The sequence below is a fragment of the Bombus pyrosoma genome, linkage group LG2, assembly GCF_014825855.1.
Source record: "Bombus pyrosoma isolate SC7728 linkage group LG2, ASM1482585v1, whole genome shotgun sequence".
NCBI lineage: Eukaryota > Metazoa > Arthropoda > Insecta > Hymenoptera > Apidae > Bombus > Bombus pyrosoma.
Genome location: NC_057771.1, coordinates 5,834,822 through 5,849,959, shown reverse-complemented (window position 1 = coordinate 5,849,959; position 15,138 = coordinate 5,834,822). Strand labels below are relative to the sequence as shown.

General features: G+C 50.8%; 2 protein-coding genes across 3 annotated transcripts in view; one reads left to right on the top strand and one right to left on the bottom strand.

Annotated features, from left to right (window-relative positions):
• The window catches only part of LOC122577835 (DNA (cytosine-5)-methyltransferase 3B-like), a 64,015-nt gene that overhangs the window by 33,023 nt on the left and 15,854 nt on the right, over nt 1-15,138 (top strand). The window lies entirely within an intron of this gene.
• The window catches only part of LOC122577836 (probable serine/threonine-protein kinase yakA), a 56,534-nt gene that overhangs the window by 38,334 nt on the left and 3,062 nt on the right, over nt 1-15,138 (bottom strand). The gene's annotated exons all lie outside the window — the stretch shown is intronic.

Genomic DNA, 15,138 nt, shown 5'->3' with positions numbered 1-15,138 from the left:
GAAGGAAGAGGAGGAGGAGAAGAAGAAAGAGGAGGAAGAGGAGGAGGAGGAGGAGGAGAACCCGTGGTGGCGCCATCGTCTTCCGACAGTCTGCCTCCGGCGTACCAACGATTTTTACATCCACGCATGAATATTTATTTTGCGTAGGAGCGTCAACGTTTCGGCCATATCGAACTCTCTGGTTCGTCATCGCCGACCAAACGAGAAAACGGCGGATGGGTGATAAAAGTAACGCGCGAATCTCGCGCGAACGTGTCGAGAACAACCGGAACGGCTGCCCCTGGTATCGCAGATTCGTTTCGCGGAAACGTCGTTACTTTGATCGAAAGCCGCACCGAAATTCGAATTCCCAACTCGAAATCGTTGATTGGATGCGATTGAAAAAGTTGGCCGAATCATATCTTTCGTAGTTGGTGACTGGAAAGCGCGAACGAAACGCGCGATAGAACGCAACAACCGAGATGGAGAGGGTTAAGGAAAGAGGCAGAGAGACAGAGACAGAGACAGAGATGGATAGATAGATAGATAGAGAGAGAGAGAGAGAGAGAGAGAGGCGAAAAAGAGAAAACGAGAATAGAAGGAAAAAAAGGAGGAGAGGAGCGCGGATCGGCGGACAGGCATCGATTCTGGTCGAAGGTCGAACGACCTTCGGCAAAACGAAGAAGGGAGATTCCCCTGAGTGGAATCGACGTATCGCCTTAGGTCGCGTCGTAGTTCCAAGTTTCCAGTTATAAATTACAGGGTAGACGACCGAGTTCCACCGTTTCTTCTTCGGTCTGACGTCGACGGGGAACGTTTCTCTCTTTTCTGCCGAGCCTCCTGCTCCTTCGACGTCCGATCCTTTTTCTCTCGCGTCCTGTTTCGCTCCTCCGCGCCACCGATTCCCCCTTTTTTCTTCTCTTTGGTCGTCTAACTGCCCTAACTGGCTCGCAGAAGCGGTAGACCGCGTATCGAAACGTGCGTTCGAACCACGTGTGGTCCCCATTCATAAAATCCTCGAGCCGTAGCACGTGCATCGAAACCCCCTAAAGGACACCGGCGCACTTTTAAAACACTTCCCCGGGCTCCCCTCGCGATACGACCTTCCTCTCTTCTTCTTCTTCTTCTCTTCTTCTTCTTCTTCTTCTTCCCCTTCCCCTTCCCCTTCCCCTTCCTCTTAGCATATTCGAGTACGCGGAATAAATAAGCATCGACGATCGATCGAACGAACGATACGCGGGCGCTACCCTTGCGAAACAAATTGGCCGCGACACGGTGATTCGCGATCGGAATCGATCAACGATCGACCATGATCGACCGTGATCATCTTACGGCCAACGAAAGAAACAGAAAGTGCAATAAAGAGACAGCTGCTCGACTTTCCGGTGAAAGAGAGGGGAATAAATTATCTGCTTGGACGCGCCGTGTACATGAAAATCACGGCAGAGGAATATGTCACTTTGCGAGATTAAACGGAAGAATTTTAACGCGACGCGATTCGAAAGGAGAACGATCGAAGTAGGCGTGGATCTTTTCGAAATAGCCGATACGTGAACGAGAAGCGTTTACGAAAAGCCAAAGAGGAGCGTATTTTCAGCGTGACGAGCGATATTTCGACAATTTTCAAGAGCAGGAAAAAAAGGTTTGCCCCTGAAACCGAATGAAAAGACAATTTTGGTATCACGCGATAGCGATCTCGAAGACCTATCGAATCTGGAAACTGCGCTTGCCTGTAAAAAAATTGAAAACGTGGTTCGTTCCAATCTTATCCCGTAGCCTTCGTGTACGAAACGAGTCGCGCCTTCTCCGTCGATTCGTGTCCGTATGACAAAGATTTTGCGAAAAAAAGGAAAAACATAGGAATGATTTCTTTTTTCTCTCTACCACGTACTGTATACGATAAACCGCCCTTTTCCTGGCCGTGTCGCGTCAACTAGTCTCTCTCTCTCTCTCTCTCTGTCATCCAGCGAATCGATTTTCGCTTCGGCCTCGTCTAGTCGCGCCTAGTAGCTAATCCATCGGTCTATCGCGATCGTCGTCGGGCCGAGTCAAGTCGGAGTCGAGTCGAGAATAATCCGCGTCGTTTGGCTCTTCGGTTCGCCTTCGGACGTGCTCTCTTCTCTCTTTTCCTCTCGAAACGAGACAAAGAACTCGAACGAGTCCTCTTGTTCCTCCCTCCCTTCTATACTCTCGTTGCCTCCTCTCAGCCGTTCGAGGAGCAACAACTCTTGCGGTCGAGGCGCGATAATCTTGCCTCGAATCTGTATAGTCGCGATCGATCGAGAGGATTCTCCGTTGCCGCCCCTCGAGAAGCGTGCTCGATTTTCATGTAATTCAAATGAAGCGTGAACCGTCCTCGCCGAGACTGGCTAAGCTCCATCCTACCGAAACCGAGACCCAAGCCTTGCCGATCAAACGCATCGCGCATTGTTCTCGCTGCCACCAGCTCCGTTTCGCCTTCGTCCTACGCGTGGAACCGCGCGCGGAGAAAACCGCGTCGTCGCCGGCCATCCGCGACGTACGTTATTTCGAAACTTTGATCAACACCACCGACCTATCGATTTTCAATCGCGCGAGAGCCGCTTCCGAGTTTTCCAGTCCAAGGTCTGGGTTATTCGCTCCAATTTCCGCGTGCAAACTGTTCGACGCGATATCGGCTCTCGCGATTCCACGCCGCGTGCAGACCATCCTTCTCGTTCTATGCGGAAACCGCGAAACGAATTCGCCCTTCGCTCGTCCAAGCTGATTTCTAGCTGTCGCGTGTCTCTATCTCGATGGTTCGTGAAACGTCGTCGTTGCGCCGTTACAGATCGGATCTGCTGTTACCCTTACGCCGGTTGATGCCGGTTTCTCCGTGCATTACGATTTCCACGGGACAGGCACGAGAAGAGGGGCGGTGGTTCGCGTCGCTGGGTCATTCGGTCGCGATAAACAGCCGCGCGGTTTAAAAGGTTTTCGCGTGATGTACGCTCGCGGAGGCTATCTTGGTCTGGGAACGAACGAGAAGAAAAAACGAACGAACGGACGCGACGGGTTTGCGCGCGGATTCTCTCGACGTTTTTTCCTTGCCTTTCGTTTTTTCTCGCGTTCCATCTCCCTTCCTCTCTTCGGCCGCTGGAAAATACGCGGAGAATACGCCAAGTGAGTCAATATATCGGATACACACACAGCTGGTATTCCCTGGCCTAGGTCGGCCCAATCAAATTTTATGATTTGTATCCATCTCGTTCCTCGCGATCCTGACCTACCGCCACCCGTTTCACCGATAGTACTCTTTTCGTTGCTTTTTTCGAACCCTCTGTACCTCCATCGGATTCCCCCTGCCTCGACCTCCGCGAAAAAAAGGGAGAGTGACTTCGAAAGTCAATAAATCGAATTTCTATTCGACGCTTTAAACTTTTTCCCTCCAGCCGGCTCTCGTTTTATCTCCACCCGCCGCACCAACCTCCCCCTCCTACTCTCGTTTCGCTTTCCTCGCACGTTCGCCCCTCTCGCGTCTAACGCCAATGAAATACCAACGACCAACAAGATCGCGAATATTTTCTTCGCCTTTTTTCTCTCCTTCTTTCTCGCGCTTTCGTTACGTCGATCCCCGCGATCGTCGGGTACAGAGTCCAGCCGGAGCGAAGCGCGGGACGGTCGTTGAAAAAGAAATAGCTCAATCGCGATCGAACGAGCTGCCTCGTTTGAAAAATATCGTTCTGGCGCGTGTCTCCGGTTTGCGAGAACTCTCGAACGGCCGGATCGCTACGCTGTATCGGCTACAAAAACTGTATCGCCAAACAATTTCCAGATACACGCGTACCTTGTGTAACGTACAGCGATCTTGAACGTGTAATTTACGTTTGTATTCTCTCTCGTTAAATATCGCGGTTTATCGATACAACGGAACGATCCACCGTTCAAGCAGTTAGCGATGTTCGCCAAACTCCCGATAAATATGTTGCAACTACTGTACATACCTGTACACACCGTCACGCTCGTTTCAAATTTCACCGATATGATCGTTGCGTCTCGCTACGGTGCTAATGAAATTTCAAAACGTCTCGTATCGCGCGCGCCTAACCTACGTATCCGACGAGAGAGTTTCCTCGAACGTTCGAACATTTCCGTGAACCGTCGTACGTACGTTAGGCTAACGATACGTTTCGCAAACTATCGACTACGCGTCTACGCGTGCAACGAAACGAACGACCAGCACCGTGTGTGCCGGTTAAAAGTCAACGGATTAACCGGTTTTCGTTAACCGCGGCGACGAACAGGCTCGCGATTTTCAAATTTTGTTCTCCTCCGTTCTCTTTAAATTAACGGAGAATTCTCCGGTCGGTCGGTCGGTCGGTGGGAGTTTCGTCGCCGACGATGCCAGCGACAACGGCGTCGACGGCGACGTCGGCGATGCTGCTATTGGCGAGCTTAAACGACTGGAACGAGTCTCGGCGTTCTCGGAAAACGTTTAGCCGGCAGCAGCCGGGTGAAATTTGCAGTCTCGATCCGACAGTTCCTCCCCCGAAAATCTTCCACGCTCCAAATCTCCTCCGGTCGGGCGGTAAGACGTTCCGCGCAGAGAAACGAGGTCGTCCGTATGACCTGAAAACCGTCGTCGGCCGAGCAGACAACGAAAATCCAAAAGCAGAAGCCAGAGGTAGCGCCGCGTCTGGTTGCGATTCGCGGCTCTGCCAACGCGGATATTTGCGTTCGCGTGCGAACGCGCGAGAAAACAGCGCCTCGCGAACGGAAGAAAGCAAGCGGAAAGAGAAGGAGACGAGGCAGAGTAACGGAGAAAGAAAGAAAGAAAGAGGGGAACCGGCGAAAGGAAAAGAAACGTGGAACGAGTTTGGGCGACGACGACGACGACGACGACGGGGGAGGGTGGGGAGGGGGCGGGGGGAAAAAGGAGATCAAGAGAAAGAGAAACGACCCTTCCTTCGAATCCCCAAAGCGAGACGCCACGGCGACGAGACTTTGACCGAGTTTTGAAGCGACTGCTACAGCGACGCGAGGACGAGAGGGTGAGGGCGGCGCAGCTGGTGGGGCCGTTGGAGGGTGCGGGAAGCGGAAGAGAGAAACGGAGAGGGTAAGCGAGAGTAAGGAAAAGCGAGAGCGAAGAGGAGCGCGCCGCCCTCCCAGACGACCTCCTCCGTTGCCCCGTATCGCCTCGTAATTTCTCGCATAGCCGACAGTAAACCATTTACCGTGGTCGGTGCCAAAAGTTCGCCAGTCACGCTTCGCGATTCTCGCGCGCCCTCCCGTTGCCTTTCGTTCTTTTCGTCCAAGAAACAACCGACAAACCACGAGCAAGCTACGTAGTCCTCCGCTGACGGCGGGGGGGAAAAAACAACCGAGAAAATAAGGGCAACACGAAACGAAGGAGAAGAGGGAAAATTTGTATGTCGTTGTTACGGATTGATCGATCGATACCGCTCGTATACCTGTTAGCCGTCGACGCACCTGTTATCAGGACGGCCACTGTTCGTTCACGAGATATATGGCGCGTAGAAAGTAAAACGCGAGGACGATAGACGATCATCGCGGTAACCGGGCGAAAAACGAAGATGGGTGGTCGAACCGAAAAGGCGAGACATGCCCCGGGCGCGTAAACAGGAAGGCCACGCGTACGTCCGATATGCTGGACGGCCAGAGAGAGCATAGCTAAGATGCCTGAGGGTATCTAGCGATCAAAGTTTCGCTCGGACGTGCGCACGCGACGACCGGTCGAAGATATTCATGGGCGACTTTCCCAAACTTGTCAACAACCAGCCGAAAATTCTTCGTAAAGGGGCGCGAGAGGGGCTGCGCGCGAGCCGCGTGTTTCAAACTTGCCAGTTTCTCGCCGAATTCCGCAAAGTTTCGCCTCTTGTTAGCGCTCTCACGCGGCGCCAACCAAATCCCCGCTTACTACGGGCTTGCAACGAGAGATAGCGAGCTGGAAACTTTCGTCAAACCTTCTCCGATCGATTCGAACGATTACACTCGCGTTAGCTTTTTACGAGCACGCGTCGTAAAAGCGCGTCGTAAATTCGCATAGGCGCGGTAGAAACCTATCGCTGGCGGAGAACAACGGAGACAAGTCCGCGTCGAAACGTCGCATCCGCCGAATTCGTACGCGCGAACGAAGTTGCAACCGATCGGACGTCGATCGTTCTCAGCCAACTCAACCGACGATATGTTGCGGGTTCGCGAGCTTCGCGCTTCGAACGTACGTTAGATTTACGAGAAACGCGGCGCGTTTACGCTCGCGCTCGTCCGTAACAACCGGCTCTGCTGCTAATCGTAAATACCGCCATTACGCGTTATCCAGGGTACGCGTCGTGATCTGGCGTCGACCGACGGCGACTTTCGTCGGTCAAAAACCGATCTGCAAGACGCTGGACGACGCCGAATTCTATGTTCTTCGTAATCGCACGTTTTCTTTCGGCGTTGTTCGACGTGTCAGGAAAATAACAATTTCTGTCGCGTTGAACGGCCACTCCGCTTCCACTCTGCGATCGACGCGTTAAGTCGTTAACCGTGCAGTTCCTGGACGAGAAGCTCGTATAACGGTGGAATCGAAGGTAGGTAGCGAGGACAGGTCGATCTCGGTTGGACACGTTTTCGTTCGCAACAGAAACGGTAACGAATTCGACGTTCGTTGAATTATCGGCTGTTCAAGGATCGGAATAGCGCGTGTCGATACATTGGTATTATTCATGAGAATCTAGTATTGTGGCTAAAAAATTCATTATACATAATATTTCATCAAGTCATGAGAACATACAACGATAATGAATTTTTTTACGTAGTTTCGGCATAGTTTGTGGAGTAAAAAGTTGTAACTAAAGTGTAGATGTTTACTCGAGTTCTTAGAAACGCAACCAAGGCATTAGATTCCAAGTAGAGATTTGTTTTTGTTCGTGCTTGTACGTTACACGTATCTCGTAAGTTTTGCGTACAGTCGAGTTTCTCGCAAGATCCGCGTTTTAGCCACAACTTGATCAACCGTAAAACCGAAGGCGCACGACCCTTGGAAAAATGGAAAAATACGCGAGCGAATATAAATTCGCTGAATTTTCATTCTCGTCGCTGATTTTAGTCCGCGCGACGTTAAGCTGTACTTTGTATTTTCTATAAATACGCCATATTATACAACGATATTCGTTCAAACCTCGTCCGAACGTTAACGTTCAACTTTTTTAGGCGTGAAGATAGAAGCGTGCTCGCGTGTATTTTTCCATACAATCCAATGGACTGTTAAAGCGCGCGTGGAACACACGAGCGAAAAAAACGAAACTCGCTGGTTTGCGGCAAGTCTGATTAAAAAATCACCCGTTCTTTAATGTTGCCTGGTATAGTATAAAATCGAAACACAGGCTGCGATCGTCCTTTGTACAGGCACGGACAGACGTTGCGCACGTTGCAAGCAGTGCGCATTCGCGCACCTTCGTCCGTACAGACGAAACGTACGTGCGAGTGCTATTTGCGCGTTCGATGCACGTTTTCGCCGTGTCGCTGTTGTACGCGTATGCGTGTCATCGCGCGAAGCGACGCGCGTCATTACACGCTAACCACGCACTGCCTTTCGTTCTCTCGTTGTGCGTCGTTGGACAAAGAAAAGGAAGATCGCGGTGTCGTAATTTTGGCAAGTCTGTCGTACTTTTTTAGCGTTCCTCCGTTACTATCGTTGTTGCGGTTCGCGTTTTTCCGTTCCTATCGTTCGCGAAGAGAGGAAGATGGAATACTCGGAGGAGCCTCGGCGACTCGATTACCTCGCCTCGGTGGAGAAGTTCCAAATTTTTTCGTTTTCACGGCCATGCGTTTAATTTACGTCTCGTAAACGGCGAGGAAGAAAGTTGCGGACGAATCTTAAAATTCAGCGACGAGCATAATTAAACGAACGTTGCGTAATATCTGGCAAACCAGCGGTGTATTATTGTATTAATTTATAAAAGAAAAAAAAAAAAGCGTGTTTAATTATTCAGATCGTTATAACTCTCTGACCGGTGGCAGGCGAATCTACTCCAAAAAGCAGCGCCGTCGTACCGCGATGCAATTAAAGTCAAATGTAAACTGATAGGGACGCTGTTACACGAAACTTCGAGGTAATGATTACGCGAACCGTTGTAATTTATTACCGCGTATGTTCGTTATTCTCAATTGTAACGTAATTCGGTAATACGGCCTAATTGCGGTCTTAATAAGACCGAGTCTGCTACTGTCTTCCACGTGATTTCCACCTCTCGTCTCTTCTCTTCGTCTCTTCTCTTCTCTTTTGCTATCGTATTTTCAAAAGCGGCGAGCATAAAGCAAGAAATCATTTTTCCACGTTCGTAGTGGCCGAAACGCGCTTATGTCCTTGCTCGGTCCGTACCGAAACCGGTTCATCGAGCATATTTATATCGCCAACGTTTCTTATTTCGTGCGCTGTATCGCAGCGTTAACAGATAAGGCGATCGTCTAAACAGAGGATAACTCGAACGAACGGTACACCCGAACGTATGCAACGGTTAAACATTTCCGTTGTAAATACCTTTTCGCAATTTGTTTCGCGTTCGATAAGCAGGATGACTCATCGAACGCTCGTTATCGCGTTCCTTGCCAAATGGAGCTCGATACGTTTCTCATTAACGCTGGAAAATGCCGCTTTCCTACGTTTCGCTTCTTTTCTTTCTTTTTTTTTTTTTTTTTCTTTTTAACATTTTCTCCTGAAATTACGAGGATACGGCGATCCGCAGTATGAGAACAGGCAGTTTGAAGAAATTGGCTAACGATAACCGGCGAAGCTACACGTGTCCCCGTAGTTGTTCGAGTTTCGTTTGGCCGATCCGTCGACGACGAGCTTCTCCACGGATATTATTCGTCGCGTTAGAAAGTTCGACAAGTTTACGCTTAAAGAGGACGGTTTACCGGTACAGTGCGACTCGGATCTTTTGAACGCTCCTTCCTCGGACCTCCAACGTGTACGAGACGTTGAACTGGAAACGTATTATTATTTAGCAGAAATTTAGTATGCGGCACGAACGACTATCTAAAGTATATAATAAGCCTTAAAAGTAGTGGCACTGAATATCGAAGCTTATTAATATAATGAATATAATTGGCCGTTTAAACAGCTTTATCGCTTCTTCTAGAAAATTTATACTTGCACCAAATATCTTCTATACCTTCGGTTCGAACTGCTCTATACCGTTGCTTTCTGTTTACCGTGTTAATTAAAATTTCCAAATATTTTCGAGATCATCGACGATCGTGCCGTATTCGTAACAAGTTTCTACGAGTGCGCAGATACGTCTGCGCATAACCTTAATCGCTTTACATACCAGGTCCTATGTCGTATGTAAAAACGGAAAAGAATAAGGACGGAGACGAAGGATGTGTGCGGCGAGGCACCGTGAAAGCACTGCGAGCTCTCCGTGTTTACGAGCATTTCTCAAATGTTGCGACCCGCGTTGCTTACATCGACTTTGTCGAGACGAAAAGGTCGAAAGAGCGAAAACCGTGGAGAAGCCGGAGAAGCCCGAAATGCGGCGAACGCGCACGACGTATTCTCCGCTTCGACATCAGCGAGCTGCACCTATGCGTGGATGATTATCGAAAGAAGAGAAGAAGGGGAAATAGTGGTGGTAGTAGTGGTAGTAGTGTGTGTAGTAGTAGTAACAGTAGTAGTTACAGTAGTAGTAGTAGTAGTAGTAGTAGTAGTTGTACTGGTAGTAGTAGAAGTAGAAGAAGAAGAAGAAGTAAGGAAAAAAAAGAAACTGTTCGGCGGGTTGGTACGCGAAGGAAACCGTAGGTAATCGAGCGAGCAGAAACGCTGACGCAGATAAGGGAAACCCTTACGACCGCTTCTAGTGCGGCAGCTATTTACGAGCGGTCTCGGTCTGCTCCGATGGAAGAACCAAGGTGTTCGCGCTGGTCACCGGATCGCAAATCCGAAAATTCCCTGGCTCTGGCAAATTTTCATCCCTTTACTTTATTCTCCGTGTCCCAGAATCGTGTTCTTTGGACGCCCTTCCAATTAACCCTAGTTGCATCCTTCCCGATCGTTTTCCACCGGATCGTTAGTTTCTCATGGGTAGAAATTTTTCCAAGCCGGACACGGCAGAATCGTCGCTGATAAGCGAGATTTCTCGTTTCGATCGACGACGGCAGTTCGTGACGAAATCAGTCGTGTCCAAGATTAGACTATCTTCGAGCAAGCAATAAGAGAATGGCCTTTATTTTAAATATAATCGTAACGGAACGTAAATATCCGCGTTTTAACTACGAATCTGTCAGTTACGTGGCGAGATTATTCCTCTAAAAGGTAGAAAATTCGAATCGAGACGTAACAAATTCGAGGATCGTGGCGAATAGTGTTCGGTCGTGCTTTTCGTACGGTCCATGGGATTCGTCACGCCGTAAAACCCTTTCGCAGACATTGAAACGGCGATAGAATTTTGCTGAAATCCTAGAGATGCGCAACGTCGCAACGTAATTCGTTGGCCGTTCGATTCGCGATTTCCAAGCCGTCGACCGAACTCGTTAACGAAATTATGTAACGGAAGAAGCTTCGACGTATCGAGCGTTGGCGAATCCGCGGATTCTCTTTCGATTCCATCACTTCCTTTCGGGCGTTGAAGCGCGTAATCGCCGCTCGAGTTTTTGCGATTCTCGAGTTCGCGAAGGTTGCTCGTAAAATTCACGCACGTCGTTACGCGCTTTTCGTCGAGGATGCCAAGGTTGCCGCGAAATCGCGTACAACGCGTAACTCGGTTGCCAACAGAATCGCCGGATCGTTCGAATTTCTCGCTCGTTCGTTACGTTGTGCCCGCACCGTGTCGAGAAAACGGAGACGGAACGGTTCTTGTTCTGCGAGCTTTCTCGTCGATACGCGCTGCTGCCGTTGAACGAAAATACCAAAGACACGTATCGCCCCGAGAAATGTTCCTGTCGACCGAGTCCGCGACCCGTCTTTTTTTAACGAGTCCCACGATATTTCTTTTTCCTCCTTCCTCTTTCTTTTTTCCCAACCATCGCCGATACGGACCTCGTGCATCGCTCAAGTTGGTCGATTTTGCAGGACTCGGGAGAAAAAGTTCTAATCCGGCAACGCTGGCCTCCGAGCGAGAGCAGACCGGTACAGCTTGATAAAAATAAATTTGCGCCCGGAATAATCACGGAGCTCCCTAGAGATCCGTATGGTCGGTGTCTTAGGTGCTGTTTGGCGTAGCGAGACCGATACGTAGCGCGTTATGCGTTGTGCGTGGCACTCGATTCGTGGTGCGTTCCGATCCCGGAGAAGTCGTTTTTCCTCCATAACGGCCGGAACATTAGCGTCACAGCGAATCGCCGAAAACCTGCTGCAACGGACGAACGGCTATTCGCGTTCCGCGCGTTCGCCGCTTTCAAAGCTATCGCGAAGCAAACGCTTCGATCGAAGATGTTTCGCGCGACTTCCCAAACGGACGCAAAATCGATCCTCCAGGTCTGTGTCTTTGCTCGATCTTTTTGGCGACGCGGTTTCCCTTATCATCGATCGTACGACGCGGTGCTTTTTCGAGCGGAGGACCGGCCACCGCGGCGACATCGCTGTCGTCGTCGTCGTCGTCGTCGTCGTTCTATCTTCCGTTCTACGGAACGAGTCACTCGAACGGGTCCTCGACTTTTGAAAAGACGCGTATCACGAACGTTGTGGAACGCGTTGCACGAACGAACAACCGGTGGAAGAGGAGAGAGGCGGAGAGCGGGAAAGACGCGTGTTACGAAACCATAGCCTGCGAGAACCGAAGGAGGAGAAGAGGAGAGCAGAGCCCGTTCGACGAGCTCTCTTCGTGCGGCCGTTTGTGTTCTATCCTCCTCCTCCTCCTCCTCCTCTTCCTCCTCCTCGTCCTCCTCCGCTGCCGCCGCCGCCGCCACCGCCGCCGCCACCGCCGCCGCCTCCTCGTTCTCCTCTTCCTCCTCCTACCTTCCCTCCTGCCGCCCCCGCCACCCGTCCCCTTGTGCCCCGCGTCCTCCTCGGCCGTCTCTTCTTCCGTTCCCTCACCTCCTTCCCTCCTTCCCGTCTTTCGCATCCACCTTCCTACTTTTCCTTCTCTCGCTCGTTTATTCCCTCTCCGCCTCTTTCTTCCTCTTTTGCCGCGTTACTCGCTTCTCTCCTTTCCGTCTCCTACCCTCCTTCCTACCTCCGGCTCGCCGTTTCCACCTCGACGTTTGCTTCGGGCTAAAATAAAAACGCGAGGGAGATAACCGTGTGCGAGACGCGAGAGAAAGGAGAAGAGTGACGGAACAAGGAAGAGGGAAGGAGGGAGGGAGGGAGGGAGAGAGAGAGAGAGAGAGAGAGAGAGGAACGGCCGAACGCGTACACGTACGGAGAAGAAAAGAAAGAACGGACAGAGTGTAAAGGCGCGAAGGAGTGGAGAGTAAAATGATCGGCGCGAAGGGAAGGAAGAGACGACGGAGCTGGGGAGGAAGGTAACGCGGACGAACCGAGCGTACTCGAAGGAAGAGGAACAACGAACAGAAGAAACGCGAGGCGAGGAAGAAAAAAGAAAAGAAAAGGAAAAAAAGGAGCAACGGACGCGCGAGGAAGCAGAGGAGAACCAGTCGAGACACGGGGTTAGGGTTTCGCGTCGCTCGGAATGCGATTTACGCGCGTTAACTCTAAAAGTCATGCACGTCTCGTCCTTACGTTCCTTTTTTCCGCCCCCTCACCCCCGTCCTCTTCCTCCGCTTGTCCTTTTATTCTGGTCCACTAGGCGGGAAACGATCTAACCGATCGGCCGCCACGCTCTCCTCCTCCTCTTTCAAAACGCATGCCGAGTGTTTTTCCGCGTTTCGACTACGTGCCGCGAATATCGCAGACTCGGCCGTGAACGAGACGCACTCGCCATTCCATCGCGATTTCCCGAAATCGCGAATTCTCGACAGACGCGCGCGACAATCAGCCGCGTCGATCGCGACTGCCGCGTCGTTCGTGTAATAACGCTCGCAGGTAATTAGAATCCTAGTCCGTCGAAGAATAATTGCCGTGATTGCGCCAGTCTCGATGCTAGCCGTCGAGTTAGCCAAGACCGGACTGCGGCGCTAGGTTCCGCGCGAGCTGTAACAGCAGCGGACGTTCCGACCAATTCCAAAATCAAAATGCACGCTGCTCGAAGGAATACGCGAAAGAAAGCACAACTACAGCTCTCCTACTAGTCGACAACAACGAATCGAGGATCGGCTCTGTCAACGACGTTGTACAGTCATGGAAGTTGCGACGCCAAGTCCAATATGGTCAAACTCTCCGTAGAACTTTAAACTCTGACTCGTCACGCGTCACGTATTTACGCTATTTACATAGCGTCTGCCGTTCGTCGTTCGCGATGATTCCAGCCTTACTCGCTCTTCGCCTCCGGCCAACTCTTCGAACCTGCGCGAATCGAATCGAATCGCGCGCGAATGCGACAGCCTTCGTCGGCGTATCTTTATCGCGGTGCTACCCTGGACGCGGTACACGAGCAAGCTTCGACCGAACGCGTCCGTGTAAAATTCGTCCTTGGTTGGCACGTTCCAATCGTTCGTTACACTCGGGGGAGGAGGACCTTTCGCTCTTTTTTCTAAGAGAAACGTTAAACGGTGTTAAATTACCGTGGCAAAGAATACGGCTTTGTCGAAGCCGATTCTCGGATACCTGGCTCTCGTAGGCCATTCATGTATTCCGAACTTATGGAATACATGAATAACTTGGACGAGAGCGACCGGCAGCGAGTCGAAGGAAGCGAGCGGACAACGAAGAAAGAGAGGGCAGGCTACTGATCCGAGAAGGAGGCTCGATCTTATCGATAAGGTCGATTTTTATCGCTGAAACACGATTTATTCGCGACACGTGACCGCGTTCGCGTTCCCTCTACCCTTGTTGCTCGCGTCCGAGGAGCGTAGGTGGCAGCGATGAAATCGTTTACCATATCTTTCTCGCGTTATCCACGCCAAAACACGTCCTTCGGCCACGTGGCTTCGTTTACCTTCGTATCTTTCGATCGTTGCTGTGCCGAGACCGCGACCGCGACCACGACCGCGATCGCGCGTTCGCACCACCGACTCGCAATTTCCTCCTTGTTCCTTCCCTTCGGTCCTCCGTACATACGAACAACCATAATCTGCCAGATCTACGTTACGCGCAGCAACCAATGCAAGTCCGATCGACTCTACCGGATTGGACACACGGACTTTGATCTCGCTATCTCGGACTACGCGTTTTTCGCCGTAGTATGCACGTAGTATTCGTCGAGTTTCTATCCGATACTTAGGCCAACACGGGTATTTGGAAATTAATCCGTGTCTTAATAATAATATCCGTTGATATCGCGATCGTACGTGGCTAGACAGAGCGTGGAAAAATACAACGGGGGCTCGGAACGTATCGAGAAAAGGCATACGGATACAGACCGGAAGCAAACTGTCCTCTATAAAACATAGAGAGGAAGTTTCTCTGCTTAGCTTTGGATCGTTTCCGTAGAAAGGTTCGAGAAAATAAGAGTTTGACAAAAAGGAACAAAATTCGCCGCTTAATCGTCAGCTGATACGCGATTGTATCTGCGCGAGCGAAGCGAACGGAATATTCCTTTTACCTCTGCCTCGTCGTTCCTAGTGCTGTTTTCCACTGCGCGTGTAGTAGCGTTCGATGCTATAGCCGTTCGTCGCTTGGAAGGCACTCGAAAGGAATGCAGATCCGATTGGTCGTTTATCATAAACTCGATGCGATAATAAAAAACACGCGTATTGCTAAAAGTTTCGCATCTGCAAAGTTTTTACACATCTACAAACTCTCAAAGTTTCGTTTATAAAAGCATCAAAATTCGTAAACACGCCGCTTGTCAGAGAACTCCGAGCTCGGTGGGTTTCGTTAAACGTACTCGCGCGTCGTTTCGCGCGTCATCCTCCGAACGACGAGCGACGTTTCGTTCGTGGACGGCGACGCGCTTCTTCGTACATCGTGGACCAAGCGAACGGATTAAACGGATATCGGGGCGACTGGCGATCGCATCGAGCAATAGCGCGACGGAGAGGCGAGGAAAGTTGGCGAGGAATTTGCCGGGAAACGGCTAGAGATAGCAGATACCGGTCGAAGCAGAGAATCCAGTAGCCTTGACCTATTGGCGGCCTCGCGTCTGCTCCAAACTTCTCGCGGTTTCGCTTCGCTCCTGTTCGATTCGATTCGGTTTGATT